At 57.9% G+C, this 22,350-nt stretch overlaps 1 protein-coding gene across 3 annotated transcripts in view; it reads left to right on the forward strand.

Moving 5' to 3' along the window:
• The window catches only part of LOC146871420 (uncharacterized), a 944,195-nt gene that overhangs the window by 297,002 nt on the left and 624,843 nt on the right, over positions 1-22,350 (forward strand). The window lies entirely within an intron of this gene.

The raw sequence follows: 22,350 nt of genomic DNA on the forward strand, positions 1-22,350 counted from the left end.
GTGCAGTGGTGTTCGGGCGTTGTATGGGGTCGTGTGGGGGTGGTGTTTCAGGGTTTAGGGCAGTGCAGTGGTGTTCAGGCAGTGTAGGGGGTCTTGCTAGGGGTAGTGTTTCAGGGTTTAGGGCAGTGCAGTGGTGTGCGGGCAGTGTAGGGGGTCGTGCTGGGGCTGGTGTTTCAGGGTTTAGGGCAGTGTAGTGGTGTTCGGGCTATGTAGGGGGACGTGCTGGGGGTAATGTTTCAGGGTTTAGGGCAGAGCAGTGGTGTTCGGACAGTGTAGGGGTCATGCTGGGTGTGGTCTTTCAGGGTTTAGGGCAGATCAGTGGTGTTCGGGCAGAGTAGGGGGTCTTGCTGGGGGTGGTGTTTTAGGGTTTTGGGCATTGCAGTGGTGTTCGGGCAGTGTAGGGGGTAGTGCAGTTGTGTTTGGGCAGTGTAGGGGGTCTTGCTGGGGGTGGTGTTTCAGGGCTTAGGGCAGTTCAGTGGTGTTTGGGTTGTGTAGGGGGTCATGCGGGGGGTGGTGTGTCAGGGATTAGGGCACTGCAGTGGTGTTCAGACAGTGTAGGGGTCATACTGGGGGTGGTGTTTCAGGGTTTGGGGCAGTGCAGTGGTGATCGGGCATTGTATGGAGTCATGCGGGGGTGGTGTTTCAGGGTTTAGGGAAGTGCAGTGGTGTTCAGGCAGTGTAGGGAGTCGTGCTGTGGCTGGTGTTTCAGGGTTTAGGATGGTGCAGAAGTGTTCGGGCAGTGTAGGGAGTCGTGCTGTGGGTGGTGTTTCAGGGTTTTGGGCAGAGCAGTGGCGTTCGGTCAGTGTAGGGGGTCGTGCTGGGGCTTGTGTTTTAGTGTTTAGGGCAGTGCAGTGTTGTTCGGGCAGTGTAGGGGGTCTTGCTGGGGCTGGTGTTTCAGGGTTTAGGGCAGACCAGTGGTGTTAGGGCAGTGTAGGGGGTCGTGCTGGGGCTGGTGTTTCAGGGTTTAGGGCAGTGCAGTGGTGTTCAGGCAGTGTAGAGGGTCATGCTGGGGGTGGTGTTTTAGAGTTTAGGGCAGTGCAGTCGTGTTCGGGCAGTGTAGAGGGTCGTGCTGGGAGTGGTGTTTCAGGGTTCCGGGCAGTGCAGTGGTGTTCGGGCAGTGTAGGGGGCAGTGCAGTTGTGTTTGGGCAGTGCAGGTAGTCTTGCTGGGGGTGGTGTTTCAGGGTTTAGGGCAGTTCAGTGGTGTTCGGGTAGTGTAGGGGGTCGTGCGTGGGTGGTGTTTCAGGCTTTAGGGCAGTGCATTGGTGTTCAGGTAGTATAGGGGATCGTGCTGGGGCTGGTGTTTCAGGGTTTAGGGCAGTGCAGTGGAGTTCGGGCAGTGTAGGGGTCGTGCTGGGGGTGGTGTTTCAGGGTTTAGGGCAGTGGTGTTCGGGCAGTGTAGGGGGTCTTGCTGGGGCTAGTGTTTCAGGGTTTTGGGCAGTGCAGTGGTGTTCGGAAGTGTAGGGGGTCGTGCTGGGGCTGGTGTTTCAGGGTTTAGGACAGTGCAGTGGTGTCCGGGAAGTGTAGGGGGTCGTGCTGGGGCCAGTGTTTCAGGGTTTAGGGCAGTGCAGTGGTGTTCGAGTAGTGTAGGGGCTCGTACTGGGGCTAGTGTTTCAGGGTTTAGGTTAGTGGAGTGGTGTTCGGGCAGTGCAGGGCGTCATGCTGGGGTTGGTGTTTCAGGATTTAGGGCAGTGCAGTGGTGTTCGGTCAGTGTAGGGGGACTTGCTGGGGGTAGTGTTTCAGGGTTAGGGTAGAGCAGTGGTGTACGGGCAGTGTAGTGGAACATGCTTGGGCTGGTGTTTCAGGGTTTAGGGCAGTGGCGTTCGGGCAGTGTAGGGGGTGTTGCTGGGGGTCGTGTTTCAGGGTTTAGGGCAGTGCAGTGGTGTTCGGGCAGTGTAGGGGGTCATGCGGGGGGTGGTGTTTCTGGGTTTGGGGTAGTGCAGTGGTGTTCGGGCGTTGTATGGGGTCGTGCGGGGGTGGTGTTTCAGGGTTTAGGGCAGTGCAGTGGTGTTCAGGCTGTGTAGGGGTCTTGCTGGGGGTAGTGTTTCAGGGTTTACGGCAGTGCAGTGGTGTTCGGGCAGTGTAGGGGGTCGTGCGGGGGGTGGTGTTTCTGGGTTTAGGGCAGTGCAGTGGTGTTCAGGCAGTGTAGGGGTCATGCTGGGGTGGTGTTTCAGGGTTTGGGGCAGTGCAGTGGTGTTCGGGCGTTGTATGGGGTCGTGTGGGGGTGGTGTTTCAGGGTTTAGGGCAGTGCAGTGGTGTTCAGGCAGTGTAGGGGGTCTTGCTAGGGGTAGTGTTTCAGGGTTTAGGGCAGTGCAGTGGTGTTCGAGCAGTGTAGGGGGTCGTGCTGGGGGTGGTGTTTCAGGGATTAGTGCAGTGCAGTGGTTTTCGAGCAGTGTAGAGGGTCATGCTGGGGGTTGTTTCAGGGTTTCGGGCAGCACAGTGGTGTTCGGGCAGTGTAGGCGATCATGCTGGGGTGGTATTTCAGGGTTTCTGGCAGTGCAGTGGTGTTCGGGCTGTATAGGGGGTCCAGCTGGGGGTTGTGTTTCAAGGTTTAGGGCAGCGCAGTGGTGTTAGGGCAGTGTAGGGTGTCGTGCTGGGGTGGTGTTTCAGGGTTTAGGGCAGTGCATTGCTGTTCGGGCAGTGTAGGGGGTCATGTTGGGGTGGTGTTTCAGGGTTTAGGGCAGTGCAGTGGGGTTCGGGCAGTGTAGTGGGTCATGTTCGGCTGGTGTTTCAGGGTTTAGGGCAGTGCAGTGCTGTTCGGGCAGTGTAGGGGGTCATGCGGGGGTGGTGTTTCAGGGTTTCGGGCAGCGCAGTGGTGTTCGGGCAGTGTAGGCGATCATGCTGGGGGTGGTATTTCAGGGTTTCGGGCAGTGCAGTGGTGTTCGAGCTGTATAGGGGCTCCAGCTGGGGGTTGTGTTTCAAGGTTTAGGGCAGCGCAGTAGTGTTAGGGCAGTGCAGGGTGTCGTGCTGGGGTGGTGTTTCAGGGTTTAGGGCAGTGCAGTGGTGTTCGGGCAGTGTAAGGGGTCGTGCTGGGGCTAATGTTTCAGGGTTTAGGGCAGTGCAGTGGTGTTCGGTCAGTGTACGCGTCGTGCTGGGGATAGTGTTTCAGGGTTTAGGACAGTGCAGTGGTGTACGGGCAGTGTGGGGGTCATGCAGGGGGTGGTGTTTCAGGGTTTAGGGCAGTGCAGTGGTGTTAGGGCAGTGTAGGGGGTCTTGCTGGGGGTGGTGTTTCAGGGTTTAGGGCAGTGGTGTTCGGGCAGTTTAGGGGGTCTTGCTGGGTGTGATGTTTCAGGTGTTTTGGGCAGTGCAGTGGTGTTCGGGAAGTGTAGGGGCTGGTGTTTCACGGTTTAGGACAGTGCAGTGGTGTTCGGGCAGTGTAGGGGGTCGAGCTGGGGCTAGTGTTTCAGGATTTAGGGCAGTGCAGTTGTGTTCGGTTAGTGTAGGGGGACTTGCTGGGGGTAGTGTTTCAGGGTTTAGGGCAGAGCAGTGGTTTTCGGGCAGTGTAGGGGGTCATGCTTGGGCTGGTGTTTCAGGGTTTCGGGCAGTGTAGGGGGTCTTGCTGGGGGTGGTGTTTCAGGGTTTAGGGCAGTGGTGTTCGGGCAGTGTAGGGGGTGTTGCTGGAGGTCGTGTTTCAGTGTTTAGGGCAGTGCAGTGGAGGAAGGGCAGTGTAGGGAGTCTTGTTGGGGCAGGTGTTTCAGGGTTTAGGGTAGTGCAGTGGTGTTCGGGCAGTGTAGGGGGTCATGCTGGGGATGGTGTTTCAGGGTTTAGGGCAATGCAGTGGTGTTCGGGCAGTATAGGGGGTCGTGCTGGGGGTGGTGTTTCAGGGTTTAGGGCAGTGCATTCGTGTTCGGGAAGTATAGAGGGTCGTGCTGGGGGTGCTGTTTCAGGGTTTAAGGCAGTGCAGTGGTGTTCGGGCAGTGTAGGGGTCATGCAGTTGTGTTAGGGCAGTGTAGGGGGTCTTGCTGGGGGTTGTGTTTCAAGGTTTAGGGCAGTGCAGTGGTGTTAGGGCAGTGTAGGGTGCCGTGCTGGAGTGGTGTTTCAGTGTTTAGGGCAGTGCAGTGGTGTTCGGGCAGTGTGGGGGGTCGTGTTGGGGTGGTGTTTCAGGGTTTAGGGCAGTGCAGTGGGGTTCGGGTAGTGTAGTGGGTCATGCTCGGGCTGGTGTTTCAGGGTTTAGGGCAGTGCAGTGGTGTTCGGGCACTGTAGGGGGTCGTGCTGGGGCTAGTGTTTCAGGGTTTAGGACAGTGCAGTGGTGTTCGGGGTCATGCTGGGGCTAGTGTTTCAGGGTTTAGGGCAGTGCAGTGGTGTTCTGTCAGTGTAGGGGTCGTGCTGGAGATAGTGTTTCAGGGTTTAGGGCAGTGCAGTGGTATACGGGCAGTGTAGGGGGTCATGCAGGGGGTGGTTTTTCAAGGTGTTAGGGCAGTGCAGTGGTGTTAGGGAAGTGTAGGGTGCCGTGCTGGGGGTGGTGTTTCAGGGTTTAGGGCAGTGGTGTTCGGGCAGTGTAGGGGGTCTTGCTGGGGCTAGTGTTTCAGGATTTTGGGCAGTGCAGTGGTGTTCGGAAGTGTAGGGGGTCGTGCTGGGGCTGGTGTTTCAGGGTTTAGGACAGTGCAGTGGTGTCGAGGAAGTGTAGGGGGTCGTGCTGGGGCCAGTGTTTCAGGGTTTAGGGCAGTGCAGTGGTGTTCGAGTAGTGTAGGGGCTCGTACTGGGGCTAGTGTTTCAGGGTTTAGGTTAGTGGAGTGGTGTTCGGGCAGTGCAGGGGGTCGTGCTGGGGTTGGTGTTTCAGGATTTAGGGCAGTGCAGTGGTGTTCGGTCAGTGTGGGGGGACTTGCTGGGGGTAGTGTTTCAGGGTTTAGGATAGAGCAGTGGTGTACGGGCAGTGAAGTGAAACATGCTTGGGCTGGTGTTTTAGGGTTTAGGGCAGTGGCATTCGGGCAGTGTAGCGGGTCTTGCTGGGGTGATGTTTCAGGGTTTAAGGCAGTGGTGTTCAGGCAGTGTAGGGGGTGTTGCTGGGGGTCGTGTTTCAGGGTTTAGGGTAGAGCAGTGGTATACAGGCAGTGTAGTGGAACACGCTTGGGCTGGTGTTTCAGGGTTTAGGGCAGTGGCGTTCGGGCAGTGTAGGGGGTCTTGCTGGGAGTGGTGTTTCAGGGTTTAGGGCAGTGGTGTTCGGGCAGTGTAGGGGGTCTTGCTGGGAGTGGTGTTTCAGGGTTTAGGGCAGTGGTGTTCGGGCAGTGTAGGGGGTGTTGCTCGAGGTCGTGTTTCAGGGTTTAGGGCAGTGCAGTGGTGTTAGGGCAGTGTAGGGTGTCGTGCTGGGGTGGTGTGTCAGGGTTTACGGCAGTGCAGTGGTGTTCGGGCAGTGTAGGGGGTCGTATTGGCGTGGTGTTTCAGGGTTTAGGGCAGTGCAGAGGGGTTCGGGCAGTGTAGTGGGTCATGCTCGGGCTGGTGTTTCAGGGTTTAGGGAAGTGCAGTGGTGTTCGGGCACTGTAGGGGTTCGTGCTGGGGCTAGTGTTTCAGGGTTTAGGATAGTGCAGTGGTGTTCAGGGTCATGCTGGGGCTAGTGTTTCAGGGTTTAGGGCAGTGCAGTGGTGTTCGGTTAGTGTAGGGGTCGTGCTGGAGATAGTGTTTCAGGGTTTAGGGCAGTGCAGTGGTGTTCGAAAGTGTAGGGGGTCGGCTGGGGCTGGTGTTTCAGGGATTAGGACAGTGCAGTGGTGTTCAGGCAGTGTAGGGGGTCATACAGGGGGTGGTTTTTCAGGGTGTTAGGGCAGTGCAGTGGTGTTAGGGCAGTGTAGGGTGCCGTGCTGGGGGTGTTGTTTCAGGGTTGAGGGCAGTGGTGTTCGGGCAGTGTAGGGGGTCTTGCTGGGGCTAGTGTTTCAGGGTTTTGGGCAGTGCAGTGGTGTTCGAAAGTGTAGAGGGTCGGCTGGGGCTGGTGTTTTAGGGTTTAGGACAGTGCAGTGGTGTTCAGGCAGTGTAGGGGGTCGTGCTGGGACCAGTGTCTCAGGGTTTAGGGCAGTGCAGTGGTGTTCGGGTAGTGTAGGGGGTCGTACTGTGGCTAGTGTTTCAGGGTTTAGGGCAGTGGAGTGGTGTTCGGGCAGTGCAGGGGGTCATGCTGGGGTTGGTGTTTCAGGATTTAGGGCAGTGCAGTGGTGTTCGGTCAGTGTAGGGTGACTTGCTGGGGGTAGTGTTTCAGGGTTTAGGGTAGAGCAGTGGTGTACGGGCAGTGTAGTGGAACATGCTTGGACTGGTGTTTCAGGGTTTAGGGCAGTGGCGTTCGGGCAGTGTAGGGGGTCTTGCTGGGGTGGTGTTTCAGGGTTTAGGGAAGTGGTGGTCAGGCAGTGTAGTGAGTGTTGCTGGGGGTCGTGTTTCAGGGTTTAGGGCATTGCAGTGGTGTTCTGGCAGTGTAGGGGGTCGTGCTGGGGCTGGTGTTTCAGGGTTTAGGGCAGTGCAGTGGTGTTCGAGCAGTGTAGGGGTCGTGCTGGGGTGGTGTTTCAGGGTTTTGGGCAGTGCAGTGGTGTTCGGGCAGTGTAGGAGTCATGCAGTTTTGTTATGACAGTGTAGGGGGTCTTTCTGGGGGTGGTGTTTCAGGGTTTAGGGCAATGCAGTGGTGTTCGGGCAGTATAGGGGGTCATGCTGGGGGTTGTGTTTCAGGGTTTAGGGCAGTGCAGTCGTATTCGGGCAGTATAGGGGGTCGTGCTTGGGGTGCTGTTTCAGGGTTTCGGGCAGTGCAGTGGTGTTCGGGCAGTGTAGGGTGTCATGCTGGGGGTTGTGTTTCAAGGTTTAGGGCAGTGCAGTGGTGTTAGGGCAGTGTAGGGTGTCGTGCTGGGGTGGTGTTTCAGGGTTTAGGGCAGTGCAGTGGTGTTCGGGCAGTGTAGGGGGTCGTATTGGGGTGATGTTTCAGGGTTTAGGGCAGTGCAGTGGGGTTCGGGCAGTGTAGTGGGTCATGCTCGGGCTGGTGTTTCAGGGTTTAGGGCAGTGCAGTGGTGTTCGGGCACTGTAGGGGGTCGTGCTGGGGCTAGTGTTTCAGGGTTTAGGACAGTGCAGTGGTGTTCAGGGTCATGCTGGGGCTAGTGTTTCAGGGTTTAGGGCAGGGCAGTGGTGTTCGGTCAGTGTAGGGGTCGTGCTGGAGATAGTGTTTCAGGGTTTAGGGCAGTGCAGTGGTGTATGGGCAGTGTAGGGGGTCATGCAGGGGGTGGTTTTTCAGGGTGTTAGGGCAGTGCAGTGGTGTTAGGGCAGTGTAGGGTGCCGTGCTGAGGGTGTTGTTTCAGGGTTGAGGGCAGTGGTGTTCGGGCAGTGTAGGGGGTCTTGCTGGGGCTAGTGTTTCAGGGTTTTGGGCAGTGCAGTGGTGTTCGAAAGTGTAGGGGGTTGTGCTGGGGCTGGTGTTTCAGGGTTTAGGGCAGCGCAGTGGTGTTAGGGCAGTGTAGGTTGTCGTGCTGGGGTGGTGTTTCAGGGTTTAGGGCAGTGCAGTGGTGTTCGGGCTGTATAGGGGGTCCAGCTGAAGGTTGTGTTTCAAGGTTTAGGGCAGCGCAGTGGTGTTAGGGCAGTGTAGGGTGTCGTGCTGGGGTGGTGTTTCAGGGTTTAGGGCAGTGCAGTGCTTTTCGGGCAGTGTAGGGGGTCGTGTTGGGGTGGTGTTTCAGGGTTTAGGGCAGTGCAGTGGGGTTCGGGCAGTGTAGTGGGTCATGTTCGGCTGGTGTTTCAGGGTTATAGGCAGTGCAGTGGTGTTAGGGCAGTGTAGGGGGTCTTGCTGGGGGTGGTGTTTCAGGGTTTAGGGCAGTGGTGTTCGGGAAGTGTAGGGGGTCGTGCTGGGGCTGGTGTTTCACGGTTTAGGACAGTACAGTGGTGTTCAGTCAGTGTAGGGGGACTGGCTGGGGTAGTGTTTCAGGGTTTAGGGCAGAGCAGAGGTGTTCGGGCAGTATAGGGGTTCATGCTTGGGCTGGTGTTTCAGGGTTTAGGGCAGTGGTGTTCAGGCAGTGTAGGGGGTCTTGCTGGGGGTGGTGTTTCAGGGTTTAAGGCAGTGGTGTTCGGGCAGTGTAGGGGGTGTTGCTGGGGGTCATGTTTCAGGGTTTAGGGCAGTGCAGTGGAGTAAGGGCAGTGTAGGGAGTCTTGTTGGGGCAGGTGTTTCAGGGTTTAGGGCAGTGCAGTGGTGTTCGGGCAGTGTAGGGGGTCGTGCTGGGTGTGGTGTTTCAGGATTTAGGGCAGTTCAGTGGTGTTTGGGCAGTGTAGGGGGTCATGCGGGGGTGGTGTTTCAGGGTTTAGGGCAGTGCAGTGGTGTTCGGGCAGTGTAAGGGGTCGTGCTGGGGCTTGTTTTTCAGGGTTTAGGGCAGTGCAGTGGTGTTCGGTCAGTGTAGGGGTCGTGCTCGGATAGTGTTTTAGGGTTTAGGGCAGTGCAGTGGTGTTAGGGCAGTGTAGGGGGTCTTGTTGGTGGTGGTTCAGGGTTTAGGGCAGTGGTGATCGGGCAGTGTAGGGGGTCTTGCTGAGGGTGGTGTTTCAGGGTTTTGGGCAGTGCAGTGGTGTTCGGGATGTGTAGTGGGTCGTGCTGGGGCTGGTTTCAGGTTTACGACAGTGCAGTAGTGTTCGGGCAGTGTAGGGGGTCGTTCTGGGGCTAGTGTTTCAGGGTTTAGGGCAGTGCAGTGGTGTTTGGGTAGTGTAGGGGGTCGTACTGGGGCTAGTGTTTCAGGGTTTAGGGCAGTGGAGTGGTGTTCGGGCAGTGCAGGGGGTCGTGCTGTGGCTGGTGTATCAGGATTTAGGGCAGTGCAGTGGTGTTCGGTCAGTGTAGGGGGACTTGCTGGGGGTAGTGTTTCAGGGTTGAGGGCAGAGCAGTGGATTTCGGGCAGTGTACGGGGTCATGCTTGGGCTGGTGTTTCAGGGTTTCGGGCAGTGGTGTTCGGGCAGTGTAGGGGGTCTTGCTGGGGGTGGTGTTTCAGGGTTTAGGGCAGTGGTGTTCGGGCAGTGAAGGGGGTGTTGCTCGAGGTCGTGTTTCAGGGTTTAGGGCAGTGCAGTGGTGTTAGGGCAGTGTAGGGTGTCGTGCTGGGGTGGAGTGTCAGGGTTTAGGGCAGTGCAGTGGTGTTCGGGCAGTGTAGGGGGTCGTATTGGGGTGGTGTTTCAGGGTTTAGGGCAGTGCAGTGGGGTTCGGGCTGTGTAGTGGTTCATGCTCGGGCTGGTGTTTCAGGGTTTAGGTCAGTGCAGTGGTGTACGGGCACTGTAGGGGGTCGTGCTGGGGCTAGTGTTTCAGGGTTTAGGATAGTGCAGTGGTGTTCAGGGTCATGCTGGGGCTAGTGTTTCAGGGTTTAGGGCAGGGCAGTGGTGTTCGGTCAGTGTAGGGGTCGTGCTGGAGATAGTGTTTCAGGGTTTAGGGCAGTGCAGTGGTGTACGGGCAGTGTAGGGGGTCATGCAGGGGGTGGTTTTTCAGGGTGTTAGGGCAGTGCAGTGGTGTTAGGGCAGTGTAGGGTGCCGTGCTGGGGGTGTTGTTTCAGGGTTGAGGGTAGTGGTGTTCGGGCAGTGTAGGGGGTCTTGCTGGGGCTAGTGTTTCAGGGTTTTGGGCAGTGCAGTGGTGTTCGAAAGTGTAGGGGGTCGGCTGGGGCTGGTGTTTCAGGGTTTAGGACAGTGCAGTGGTGTTCAGGCAGTGAAGGGGGTCGTGCTGGGGCCAGTGTCTCAGGGTTTAGGGCAGTGCAGTGGTGTTCGGGTAGTGTAGGGGGTCGTACTGGGGCTAGTGTTTCAGGGTTTAGGGCAGTGGAGTGGTGTTCAGGCAGTGCAGGGGGTCATGCTGGGGTTGGTGTTTCAGGATTTAGGGCAGTGCAGTGGTGTTCGGTCAGTGTAGGGGGACTTGCTGGGGGTAGTGTTTCAGGGTTTAGGGTAGAGCAGTGGTGTACGGGCAGTGTAGTGGAACATGCTTGGGCTGGTGTTTCAGGGTTTAGGGCAGTGGCGTTCGGGCAGTGTAGGGGGTCTTGCTGGGGGTGGTGTTTCAGGGTTTAGGGAAGTGGTGGTCAGGCAGTGTAGGGGGTGTTGCTGGGGGTCGTGTTTCGGGGTTTAGGGCATTGCAGTGGTGTTCTGGCAGTGTAGGGGGTCGTGCTGGGGCTGGTGTTTCAGGGTTTAGGGCAGTGCAGTGGTGTTCGAGCAGTGTAGGGGGTCGTGCAGGGGTGGTGTTTCAGGGTTTCGGGCAGTGCAGTGGTGTTCGGGCCGTGTAGGAGTCATGCAGTTTTGTTATGACAGTTTAGGGGGTCTTGCTGGGGGTGGTGTTTCAGGGTTTAGGGCAATGCAGTGGTGTTCGGGCAGTATAGGGGGTCGTGCTGGGGGTGGTGTTTCAGGGTTTAGGGCAGTGCAGTTGTATTCGGGCAGTATAGGGGTCGTGCTTGGGGTGCTGTTTCAGGGTTTCGGGCAGTGCAGTGGTGTTCGGGCAGTGTAGGGTGTCATGCTGGGGGTTGGGTTTCAAGGTTTAGGGCAGTGCAGTGGTGTTAGGGCAGTGTAGGGTGTTGTGCTGGGGTGGTGTTTCAGGGTTTAGGGCAGTGCAGTGGTGTTCGGGCAGTGTAGGGGGACTTGCTGGGGGTAGTGTTTCAGGGTTTAGGGCAGAGCAGTGGTGTTCGGGCAGTGTAGGGGTCGTGCTGGGGTGGTGTTTCAGGGTTTGGTGCAGTGCAGTGGTGTTCAGGCAGTGTAGGGGGTCCTGCTGGGGGTAGTGTTTCAGGGTTTAGGGAAGTGCAGTGGTGTTCGGGCAGTGTAGGGGGTCGTGCTGGGGGTGGTGTTTCAGGGTTTAGTGCAGTGCAGTGGTGTTCGGGCAGTGTAGGGGGACTTGCTGGGGGTAGTGTTTCAGGGTTTAGGGCAGAGCAGTGGTGTTCGGGCAGTGTAGGGGTCGTGCTGGGGTGGTGTTTCAGGGTTTGGTGCAGTGCAGTGGTGTTCGGGCAGTGTAGGGGGTCATGCTGGGGGTTGTGTTTCAGGATTTCGGGGAGCACAGTGGTGTTCGGGCAGTGTAGGCGGTCATGCTGGGGGTGGTATTTCAGGGTTTCGGGCAGTGCAGTGGTGTTCGGGCTGTAGAGGGGGTCCAGCTGGGGGTTGTGTTTCAAGGTTTAGGGCAGCGCAGTGGTGTTAGGGCAGTGTAGGGTGTCGTGCTGGGGTGGTGTTTCAGGGTTTAGGGCAGTGCAGTGCTGTTCGGGCAGTGTAGGGGGTGGTATTGGGGTGGTGTTTCAGTGTTTAGGGCAGTGCAGTGGGGTTCGGGCAGTGTAGTGGGTCATGTTCGGCTGGGGTTTCAGGGTTTAGGGCAGTGCAGTGGTGTTCGGGCAGTGTAGGGTGTCGTGCTGGGGTGGTGTTTCAGGGTTTAGGGCAGTGCAGTGGTGTTCGGGCAGTGTAGGGGGTCATCCAGGGGGTGCTGTTTCAGGGTTTAGGACAGTGCAGTGGTGTTAGGGCAGTGTAGGGGGTCTAGCTGGGGGTGGTGTTTCAGGGTTTAGGGCAGTGGTGTTCGGGCAGTGTAGGGGGTCTTGCTGGGGGTGGTGTTTCAGGGTTTTGGGCAGTGCAGTGGTGTTCGGGAGGTGTAGGGGGTTGTGCTGGGGCTAGTGTTTCAGGGTTTAGGGCAGTGCAGTGGTGTTCGGGCAGTGCAGGGGGTCGTGCTGGGGGTGGTGTGTCAGCATTTAGGGCAGTGCAGTGGTGTTCTGTCAGTGTAGGGGGACTTGCTGGGGGTAGTGTTTCAGGGTTTAGGGCAGAGCAGTGGTGTTCGGGCAGTGTAGTGGATCATGCTTGGGCTAGTGTTTCTGGGTTTAGGGCAGTGGTGTTCGGGCAGTGTAGGGGGTCTTGCTGGGGGTGGTGTTTCAGGGTTTAGGGCAGTGGTTTTCGGGCAGTGTAGGGGGTGTTGCTGGGGGTCGTGTTTCAGGGTTTAGGGCAGTGCAGTGGTGTTCGGGCAGTGTAGGGGGTTGTGCTGGGGCTGGTGTTTCAGGATTTAGGGCAGTGCAGTGGTGTTTGGGCAATGTAGGGGGTCGTGCTGGGGTGGTGTTTCAGGGTTTCGGGCAGTGCAGTGGTGTTCGGGCAGTGTAGGGGTCGTGCAGTTGTGTTAGGGCAGTGTAGGGGGTCCTGCTGGGGGTGGGGTTTCAGGGTTTAGGGCAGTTCAGTGGTGTTCGGGCAGTGTAGGGGGTCGTGCGGGGGGTGGTGTTTCAGTGTTTAGGGCAGAGCAGTGGTGTTCGGGCAGCGTAGTGGATCATGCTTGGGCTAGTGTTTCTGGGTTTAGGGCAGTGGTGTTCGGGCAGTGTAGGGGGTCTTGCTGGGGGTGGTGTTTCAGGGTTTAGGGCAGTGGTGTTTGGGCAGTGTAGGGGGTCTTGCTGGGGGTCGTGTTTCAGGGTTTAGGGCAGTGCAGTGGTGTGCGGGCAGTGTAGGGGGTCGTGCTGGGGCTGGTGTTTCAGGGTTTAGGGCAGTGTAGTGGTGTTCGGGCTATGTAGGGGGACGTGCTGGGGGTAATGTTTCAGGGTTTAGGGCAGAGCAGTGGTGTTCGGACAGTGTAGGGGTCATGCTGGGTGTGGTCTTTCAGGGTTTAGGGCAGATCAGTGGTGTTCGGGCAGAGTAGGGGGTCTTGCTGGGGGTGGTGTTTCAGGGTTTATGGCAGTGGTGTTCGGGCAGTGTAGGGGGTCTTGCTGGGGGTGGTATTTCAGGGTTTTGGGCAGTGCATTGGTGTTCAGGAAGTATAGGGGGTCATGCTGGGTGTGGTGTTTCAGGGCTTAGGGCAGATCATTGGTGTTCGGGCAGAGTAGGGGGTCTTGCTGGGGGTGGTATTTCAGGGTTTTGGGCAGTGCATTGGTGTTCAGGAAGTATAGGGGGTCATACTGGGGCTACTGTTTCAGGGTTTAGGGCAGTGGAGTGGTGTTCGGGCAGTGCAGGGGGTCGTGCTGGGGCTGGTGTTTCAGGGTTTAGGGCAGAGCAGTGGTGTTCGGGCAGTGTAGTGGATGATGCTTGGGCTGGTGTTTCAGGGTTTAGGGCAGTGGTGTTCGGGCAGTGTAGGGGGTCTTGCTGGGGCTGGTGTTTCAGGGTTTAGGGCAGTGCAGTGGTGTTCGGGCAGTGTAGGGGGTTTGCTGGGGCTGGTGTTTCAGGGTTTAGGGCAGTGTAGTGGTGTTCGGGCTATGTAGGGGGACGTGCTGGGGGTAATGTTTCAGGGTTTAGGGCAGAGCAGTGGTGTTCGGACAGTGTAGGGGTCATGCTGGGTGTGGTGTTTCAGGGTTTAGGGCAGATCAGTGGTGTTCGGGCAGAGTAGGGGGTCTTGCTGGGGGTGGTGTTTCAGGGTTTAGGGCAGTGGTGTTTGGGTAGTGTAGGGTGTCTTGCTGGGGCTGGAGTTTCAGGGTTCAGGGCAGTGCAGTGGTGTTCGGGCAGTGTAGGGGGTCATGCTGGGGCTAGTGTTTCAGGGTTTAGGGTAGAGCAGTGGTGTTCGGGCAGAGCAGGGGGTCTTGCTGGGGGTGGTGTTTCATGGTTTAGGGCAGTGCAGTGGTGTTCTGGCAGTGTAGGGAGTGGTGCTGGGGCTGGTGTTTCAGGGATTAGGGCAGTGCAGAAGTCTTCAGGCAGTGTAGGGAGTCATGCTGTGGGTGGTGTTTCAGGGTTTTGGGCAGAGCAGTGGTGTTCGGGCATTGTAGGGGGTCGTGCTATGGCTAGTGTTTCAGGGTTTAGGGCAGTGCAGTGGTGTTCGGGTAGTGTAGGGGGATGTGCTAGGGGTAGTGTTTCAAGGTTTAGGGCAGAGCAGTGGTGTTCGGGCAGTGTAGGGGGTCATGCTTGGGCTAGTGTTTCAGGGTTTAGGGCAGCGGTGTTCGGGCAGTGTAGGGGGTCTTGCTGGGGGTGGTGTTTCAGGGTTTAGGGCAGTGGTGTTCGGGCAGTGTTGGGGATGTTGCTGGGGGTCGTGTTTCAGAGTTTAGGGCAGTGCAGTAAAGTTAGGGCAGTGTAGGGGGTTTTGTTGGGGCAGGTGTTTCAGGGTTTAGGGCAGTACAGTGGTGTTCGGGCAGTGTAGGGGGTCGTGCTGGGGCTGGTGTTTCAGGGTTTAGGGCAGTGCAGTGGTGTTCGGGCAGTGTAGGAGGTCGTGCTGGGGGTGGTGTTTTAGGGTTTCGGGCAGTGCAGTGGTGTTTGAGCAGTGTAGGGGGTAGTGCAGTTGTGTTTGGGCAGTGTAGGGGGTCTTGCTGGGGGTGGTGTTTCAGGGCTTAGGGCAGTTCAGTGGTGTTTGGGTTGTGTAGGGGGTCGTGCGGGGGGTGGTGTGTCAGGGATTAGGGCACTGCAGTGGTGTTCAGGCAGTGTAGGGGTCGTGCTGGGGTGGTGTTTCAGGGTTTAGGGCAGTGCAGTGGTGTTTGGGCAGTGTAGGGGGTCTTGCTGGGGGTGGTGTTTCAGGGTTTAGGGCAGACCAGTGGTGTTAGGGCAGTGTAGGGGGTCGTGCTGGGGCTGGTGTTTCAGGGTTTAGGGCAGTGCAGTGGTGTTCAGGCAGTGTAGGGGGTCATGCTTGGGCTAGTGTTTCAGGGTTTAGGGCAGCGGTGTTCGGGCAGTGTAGGGGGTCTTGCTGGGGGTGGTGTTTCAGGGTTTAGGGCAGTGGTGTTCGGGCAGTGTTGGGGATGTTGCTGGGGGTCGTGTTTCAGAGTTTAGGGCAGTGCAGTAAAGTTAGGGCAGTGTAGGGGGTTTTGTTGGGGCAGGTGTTTCAGGGTTTAGGGCAGTGCAGTGGTGTTCGGGCAGTGTAGGGGGTCGTGCTGGGGCTGGTGTTTCAGGGTTTAGGGCAGTGCAGTGGTGTTCGGGCAGTGTAGGAGGTCGTGCTGGGGGTGGTGTTTTAGGGTTTCGGGCAGTGCAGTGGTGTTTGAGCAGTGTAGGGGGTAGTGCAGTTGTGTTTGGGCAGTGTAGGGGGTCTTGCTGGGGGTGGTGTTTCAGGGCTTAGGGCAGTTCAGTGGTGTTTGGGTTGTGTAGGGGGTCGTGCAGGGGGTGGTGTGTCAGGGATTAGGGCACTGCAGTGGTGTTCAGGCAGTGTAGGGGTCGTGCTGGGGTGGTGTTTCAGGGTTTAGGGCAGTGCAGTGGTGTTTGGGCAGTGTAGGGGGTCTTGCTGGGGGTGGTGTTTCAGGGTTTAGGGCAGACCAGTGGTGTTAGGGCAGTGTAGGGGGTCGTGCTGGGGCTGGTGTTTCAGGGTTTAGGGCAGTGCAGTGGTGTTCAGGCAGTGTAGGGGGTCATGCTGGGGGTGGTGTTTCAGGGTTTAGGGCAGTTCAGTGGTGTTCAGGTCGTGCGGGGGTGGTGTTTCAGGGTTTAAGGCACTGCAGTGGTGTTCAGGCAGTGTAGGGGTCGTGCTGGGGTGGTGTTTCAGGGTTTGGTGCAGTGCAGTGGTGTTCAGGCAGTGTAGAGGGTCTTGCTGGGGGTAGTGTTTCAGGGTTTAGGGAAGTGCAGTGGTGTTCGGGCCGTGTAGGGGGTCGTGCTGGGGGTGGTGTTTCAGGGTTTAGTGCAGTGCAGTGGTGTTCGGGCAGTGTAGGGGGACTTGCTGGGGGTAGTGTTTCAGGGTTTAGGGCAGAGCAGTGGTGTTTGGGCAGTGTAGGGGTCATGCTGGGGTGGTGTTTCAGGGTTTGGTGCAGTGCAGTGGTGTTCAGGCAGTGTAGGGGGTCTTGCTGGGGGTAGTGTTTCAGGGTTTTAGGGAAAAGCAGTGGTGTTCGGGCAGTGTAGGGGGTCGTGCTGGGGGTGGTGTTTCAGGGTTTAGTGCAGTGCAGTGGTGTTCGGGCAGTGTAGGGGGACTTGCTGGGGGTAGTGTTTCAGGGTTTAGTGCAGAGCAGTGGTGTTCGGGCAGTGTAGGGGTCGTGCTGGGGTGGTGTTTCAGGGTTTGGTGCAGTGCAGTGGTGTTCAGGCAGTGTAGGGGGTCTTGCTGGGGGTGCTGTTTCAGGGTTTAGGACAGTGCAGTGGTGTTAGGGCAGTGTAGGGGGTCTAGTTGGGGGTGGTGTTTCAGGGTTTAGGGCAGTGGTGTTCGGGCAGTGTAGGGGGTCGTGCGGGGGGTGGTGTTTCAGGGTTTAGGGCAGAGCAGTGGTGTTCGGGCAGCGTAGTGGATCATGCTTAGGCTAGTGTTTCTGGGTTTAGGGCAGTGGTGTTCAAGCAGTGTAGGGGGTCTTGCTGGGGGTGGTGTTTCAGGGTTTAGGGCAGTGGTGTTTGGGCAGTGTAGGGGGTCTTGCTGGGGGTCGTGTTTCAGGGTTTTGGGCAGTGCAGTGGTGTTCGGGAGGTGTAGGGGGTTGTGCTGGGGCTAGTGTTTCAGGGTTTAGGGCAGTGCAGTGGTGTTCGGGCAGTACAGGGGGTCGTGCTGGGGGTGGTGTGTCAGCATTTAGGGCAGTGCAGTGGTGTTCTGTCAGTGTAGGGGGACGTGCTGGGGGTAGTGTTTCAGGGTTTAGGGCAGAGCAGTGGTGTTCGGGCAGTGTAGTGGATCATGCTTGGGCTAGTGTTTCTGGGTTTAGGGCAGTGGTGTTCGGGCAGTGTAGGGGGTCTTGCTGGGGGTGGTGTTTCAGGGTTTAGGGCAGTGGTTTTCGGGCAGTGTAGGGGGTGTTGCTGGGGGTCGTGTTTCAGGGTTTAGGGCAGTGCAGTGGTGTTCGGGCAGTGTAGGGGGTTGTGCTGGGGCTGGTGTTTCAGGATTTAGGGCAGTGCAGTGGTGTTCGGGCAGTGTAGGGGGTCGTGCTGGGGTGGTGTTTCAGGGTTTCGGGCAGTGCAGTGGTGTTCGGGCAGTGTAGGGGTCATGCAGTTGTGTTAGGGCAGTGTAGGGGGTCCTGCTGGGGGTGGTGTTTCAGGGTTTAGGGCAGTTCAGTGGTGTTCGGGCAGTGTAGGGGGTCGTGCGGGGGGTGGTGTTTCAGGGTTTAGGGCAGAGCAGTGGTGTTCGGGCAGCGTAGTGGATCGTGCTTGGGCTAGTGTTTCTGGGTTTAGGGCAGTGGTGTTCGGGCAGTGTAAGGGGGTCTTGCTGGGGGTGGTGTTTCAGGGTTTAAGGCCGTGGTGTTTGGGTAGTGTAGGGGGTCTTGCTGGGGGTCGTGTTTCAGGGTTTAGGGCAGTGCAGTGGTGTTCGGGCAGTGTAGGGGGTTGTGCTGGGGCTGGTGTTTCAGGATTTAGGGCAGTGCAGTGGTGTTCGGGCAGTGTAGGGGGTCTTGCTGGGGTGGTGTTTCAGGGTTTCGGGCAGTGCAGTGGTGTTCGGGCAGTGTAGGGGTCGTGCAGTTGTGTTAGGGCAGTGTAGGGGGTCTTGCTGGGGATGGTGTTTCAGGGTTTAGGGCAGTTCAGTGGTGTACGGGCAGTGTAGGGGGTCGTGCTGGGGGTGGTGTTTCAGGGTTTCGGGCAGTGCAGTGGTGTTCAGGCAGTGTAGGGGTCGTGCAGTTGTGTTAGGGCAGTGTAGGGGGTCTTGCTGGGGGTGGTGTTTCAGGGTTTAGGGCAGTTCAGTGGTGTTTGGGCAGTGTAGGGGGTCATGTGGGGGGTGGTGTTTCAGGGTTTAGGGCAGTGCAGTGGTGTTCGGGCAGTGTAAGGGGTCGTGCTGGGGCTTGTTTTTCAGGGTTTAGGGCAGTGCAGTGGTGTACGGAGAGTGTAGGGGGTCATGCAGGGGGTGGTGTTTCAGGGTTTAGGGCAGTGCAGTGGTGTTAGGGCAGTGTAGGGGGTCTTACTGTTGGTGGTGGTTCAGGGTTTAGGGCAGTGGTGATCGGGCAGTGTAGGGGTCTTGCTGAGGGTGGTGTCTCAGGGTTTTGGGCAGTGCAGTGGTTTTTGGGCAGTGCAGTGGTGTTCGGGAAGTGTAGTGGGTCGTGCTGGGGCTGGTGTTTCAGGTTTAGGACAGTGCAGTGGTGTTCGGGCAGTGTAGGGGGTCGTTCTGGGGCTAGTGTTTCAGGGTTTAGTGCAGTGCAGTGGTGTTCGGGCAGTGTAGGGGACTTGCTGGGGGTAGTGTTTCAGGGTTTAGGGTAGAGCAGTGGTGTTCGGGCAGTGTAGGGGTCGTGCTGGGGTGGTGTTTCAGGGTTTGGTGCAGTGCAGTGGTGTTCAGCGAGTGTAGGGGGTCTTGCTGGGGGTAGTGTTTCAGGGTTTAGGGAAGTGCAGTGGTGTTCGGGCAGTGTAGGGAGTCGTGCTGGGGCTGGTGTTTCAGGGTTTAGTGCAGTGCAGTGGTGTTCGGGAAGTGTAGGGGGACTTGCTGGGGGTAGTGTTTCAGGGTTTAGGGCAGAGCAGTGGTTTCCGGGCAGTGTAGGGGGTCATGCTTGCCTGGTGTTTCAGGGTTTCGGGCAGTGGTGTTTGGGCAGTGTAGGGGGACTTGCTGGGGGTAGTGTTTCAGGGTTTAGGGCAGAGCAGTGGTTTCCGGGCAGTGTAGGGGGTCATGCTTGCCTGGTGTTTCAGGGTTTCAGGCAGTGGTGTTTGGGCAGTGTAGGGGGTGTGGCTGGAGGTCGTGTTTCAGGGTTTAGGGCAGTGCAGTAAGGGCAGTGTAGGGAGTCTCGTTGGGGCAGGTGTTTCAGGGTTTAGGGCAGTGCAGTGGTGTTCGGGCAGTGTATGGGGTCATGCTGGGGATGGTGTTTCAGGGTTTTGGGCAGTGCAGTGGTGTTCGGGCAGTGTAAGGGTTGTGCAGTTGTGTTAGGGCAGTGTAGGGGGTCTTGCTGGGGGTTGTGTTTCAAGGTTTAGGGCAGTGCAGTGGTGTTAGGGCAGTGTAGGGTGTCGTGCTGGGGTGGTGTTTCAGGATTTAGGGCAGTGCAGTGGTGTTCGGGCAGTGTAGGGGGTCGTGTTGGGGTGGTGTTTCAGGGTTTAGGGCAGTGCAGAGGGGTTCGGGCAGTGTAGTGGGTCATGCTCGGGCTGGTGTTTCAGGGTTTAGGGCAGTGCAGTGGTGTTCGGGCACTGTAGGGGGTCGTGCTGAGGCTAGTGTTTCAGGGTTTAGGACAGTGCAGTGGTGTTCGGGGTCATGCTGGGGCTAGTGTTTCAGGGTTTAGGGCAGTGCAGTGGTGGTCGGTCAGAGTAGGGGTCGTGCTGGAGATAGTGTTTCAGGGTGTTAGGGCAGTGCAGTGGTGTACGGGCAATGTAGGGTGCCGTGCTGGGGGTGGTGTTTCAGGGTTTAGGGCAGTGGTGTTCGGGCAGTGTAGGGGGTCTTGATGGGGCTAGTGTTTCAGGGTTTTGGGCAGTGCAGTGGTGTTCAGAAGTGTAGGGGGTCGTGCTGGGGCTGGTGTTTCAGGGTTTAGGACAGTGCAGTGGTGTTCGGGCATTGTAGGGGGTCGTGCTGGGGCCAGGTTTTCAGGGTTTAGGGCAGTGCAGTTGTGTTCAAGTAGTGTAGGGGCTCTTACTGGGGCTAGTGTTTGAGGGTTTAGGGCAGTGGAGTGGTGTTCGGGCAGTGCAGGGGGTCGTGCTGGGGTTGGTGTTTCAGGATTTAGGGCAGTGCAGTGGTGTTGGGTCAGTGTAGGGGGACTTGCTGGGGTTAGTGTTTCAGGGTTTAGGGTAGAGCAGTGGTATACGGGCAGTGTAGTAGAACATGCTTGGGCTGGTGTTTCAGGGTTTAGGGCAGTGGCGTTCAGGCAGTGTAGGGGGTCTTGCTGGGGGTGGTGTTTCAGGGTTTAGGGCAGTGGTGTTCAGGCAGTGTAGGGGGTGTTGCTGGGGGTCATGTTTCAGGGTTTAGGGTAGAGCAGTGGTGTACGAGCAGTGTAATGGAACATGCTTGGGCTGGTGTTTCAGGGTTTAGGGCAGTGGCGTTCGGGCAGTGTAGGGGGTCTCGCTGGGGGTGGTGTTTCAGGGTTTAGGGCAGTGGTGTTCGGGCAGTGTAGGGGTGTTGCTGGGGGTCATGTTTCAGGGTTTAGGGCAGTGCAGTGGTGTTCAGGCAGTGTAGGGGGTCGTGCTGGGGCTGGTGTTTCAGGATTTAGGGCAGTGTAGTGGTGTTCGGGCAGTGTAGGGGGTCGTGCTGGGGTGGTGTTTCAGGGTTTCGGGCAATGCAGTGGTGTTCGGGCAGTGTAGGGGTTGTGCAGTTGTGTTAGGGCAGTGTAGGGGGTCTTGCTGGGGGTGGTGTTTCAGGGTTTAGGGCAGTTCAGTGGTGTTCGGGCAGTGTAGGGGGTGTGCGGGGGGTGGTGTTTCAGGGTTTAGGGCAGAGCAGTGGTGTTCGGGCAGTGTAGTGGATCATGCTTGGGCTAGTGTTTCTGGGTTTAGGGCAGTGGTGTTCGGGCAGTGTAGGGGGTCTTGCTGGGGGTGGTGTTTCAGGGTTTAGGGCAGTGGTGTTTGGGCAGTGTATGGGGGTGTTGCTGGGGGGTGTGTTTCAGGGTTTAAGGCAGTGCAGTGGTGTTCGGGCAGTGCAGGGGGTCGTGCTGGGGCTGGTGTTTCAGGATTTAGGGCAGTGCAGTGGTGTTCGGGCAGTGTTGGGGGGTTGTGCTGGGGTGGTGTTTCAGGGTTTCGGGCAGTGCATTGGTGTTCGGGCAGTGTAGGGGTCGTGCAGTTGTGTTAGGGCAGTGTAGGGGGTCTTGCTGGGGGTGGTGTTTCAGGGTTTAGGGCAGTTCAGTGGTGTACGGGCAGTGTAGGGGGTCATGCGGGGGGTGGTGTTTCTGGGTTTAGGGCAGTGCAGTGGTGTTCAGGCAGTGTAGGGGTCATGCTGGGGTGGTGTTTCAGGGTTTGGGGCAGTGCAGTGGTGTTCGGGCGTTGTATGGGGTTGTGCGGGGGGTGGTGTTTCAGGGTTTAGGGCAGTGCAGAAGTGTTCGGGCAGTGTAGGGAGTCATGCTGTGGGTGGTGTTTCAGGGTTTTGGGCAGAGCAGTGTTGTTCGGGCAGTGTAGGGGGTCTTGCTGGGGCTGGTGTTTCAGGGTTTAGGGCAGACCAGTAGTGTTTGGGCACTCTAGGGGGTCGTGCTATGGCTAGTGTTTCAGGGTTTAGGGCAGTGGTGTTCGGGCAGTGTAGGGGGTCTTGCTGGGGGTGGTGTTTCAGGGTTTAGGGCAGTGGTTTTCGGGCAGTGTAGGGGGTGTTGCGGGGGGCAGTGCAGTGGTGTTGGGTCAGTGTAGGGGGACTTGCTGGGGTTAGTGTTTCAGGGTTTAGGGTAGAGCAGTGGTATACAGGCAGTGTAGTAGAACATGCTTGGGCTGGTGTTTCAGGGTTTAGGGCAGTGGCGTTCGGGCAGTGTAGGGGGTCTTGCTGGGGGTGGTGTTTCAGGGTTTAGGGCAGTGGTGTTCAGGCAGTGTAGGGGATGTTGCTGGGGGTCATGTTTCAGGGTTTAGGGTAGAGCAGTGTACGAGCAGTGTAGTGGAACATGCTTGGGCTGGTGTTTCAGGGTTTAGGGCAGTGGCGTTCGGGCAGTGTAGGGGGTCTCGCTGGGGGTGGTGTTTCAGGGTTTAGGGCAGTGGTGTTCGGGCAGTGTAGGGGTTGTTGCTGGGGGTCATGTTTCAGGGTTTAGGGCAGTGCAGTGGTGTTCAGGCAGTGTAGGGGGTCGTGCTGGGGCTGGTGTTTCAGGATTTAGGGCAGTGCAGTGGTGTTCGGGCAGTGTAGGGGGTTGTGCTGGGGTGGTGTTTCAGGGTTTCGGGCAGTGCAGTGGTGTTCGGGCAGTGTAGGGGTTGTGCAGTTGTGTTAGGGCAGTGTAGGGGGTCTTGCTGGGGGTGGTGTTTCAGGGTTTAGGGCAGTTCAGTGGTGTTCGGGCAGTGTAGGGGGTGTGCAGGGGGTGGTGTTTCAGGGTTTAGGGCAGAGCAGTGGTGTTCGGGCAGTGTAGTGGATGATGCTTGGGCTAGTGTTTCTGGGTTTAGGGCAGTGGTGTGCGGGCAGTGTAGGGGGTCTTGCTGGGGGTGGTGTTTCAGGGTTTAGGGCAGTGGTGTTTGGGCAGTGTATGGGGGTGTTGCTGGGGCTGGTGTTTCAGGATTTAGGGCAGTGCAGTGGTGTTCGGGCAGTGTAGGGGGGTCGTGCTGGGGTGGTGTTTCAGGGTTTTGGGCAGTGCATTGGTGTTCGAGCAGTGTAGGGGTCGTGCAGTTGTGTTAGGGCAGTGTAGGGGGTCTTGCTGGGGGTGGTGTTTCAGGGTTTAGGGCAGTTCAGTGGTGTACGGGCAGTGTAGGGGTCATGCGGGGGGTGGTGTTTCTGGGTTTAGGGCAGTACAGTGGTGTTCAGGCAGTGTAGGGGTCATGCTGGGGTGGTGTTTCAGGGTTTGGGGTAGTGCAGTGGTGTTCGGGTGTTGTATGGGGTCGTGCGGGGGTGGTGTTTCAGGGTTTAGGGCAGTGCAGAAGTGTTCGGGCAGTGTAGGGAGTCATGCTGTGGGTGGTGTTTCAGGGTTTTGGGCAGAGCAGTGTTGTTCGGGCAGTGTAGGGGGTCTTGCTGGGGCTGGTGTTTCAGGGTTTAGGGCAGTGGTGTTCGGGCAGTGTTCGGGATGTTGCTGGGGGTCGTGTTTCAGAGTTTAGGGCAGTGCAGTGGAGTTAGGGCAGTGTAGGGGTCATGCGGGGGTGGTGTTTCTGGGTTTAGGGCAGTGCAGTGGTGTTCAG

This window comes from Triturus cristatus, chromosome 1_1 (assembly GCF_964204655.1).
Source record: "Triturus cristatus chromosome 1_1, aTriCri1.1, whole genome shotgun sequence".
NCBI classification, from domain to species: domain Eukaryota; kingdom Metazoa; phylum Chordata; class Amphibia; order Caudata; family Salamandridae; genus Triturus; species Triturus cristatus.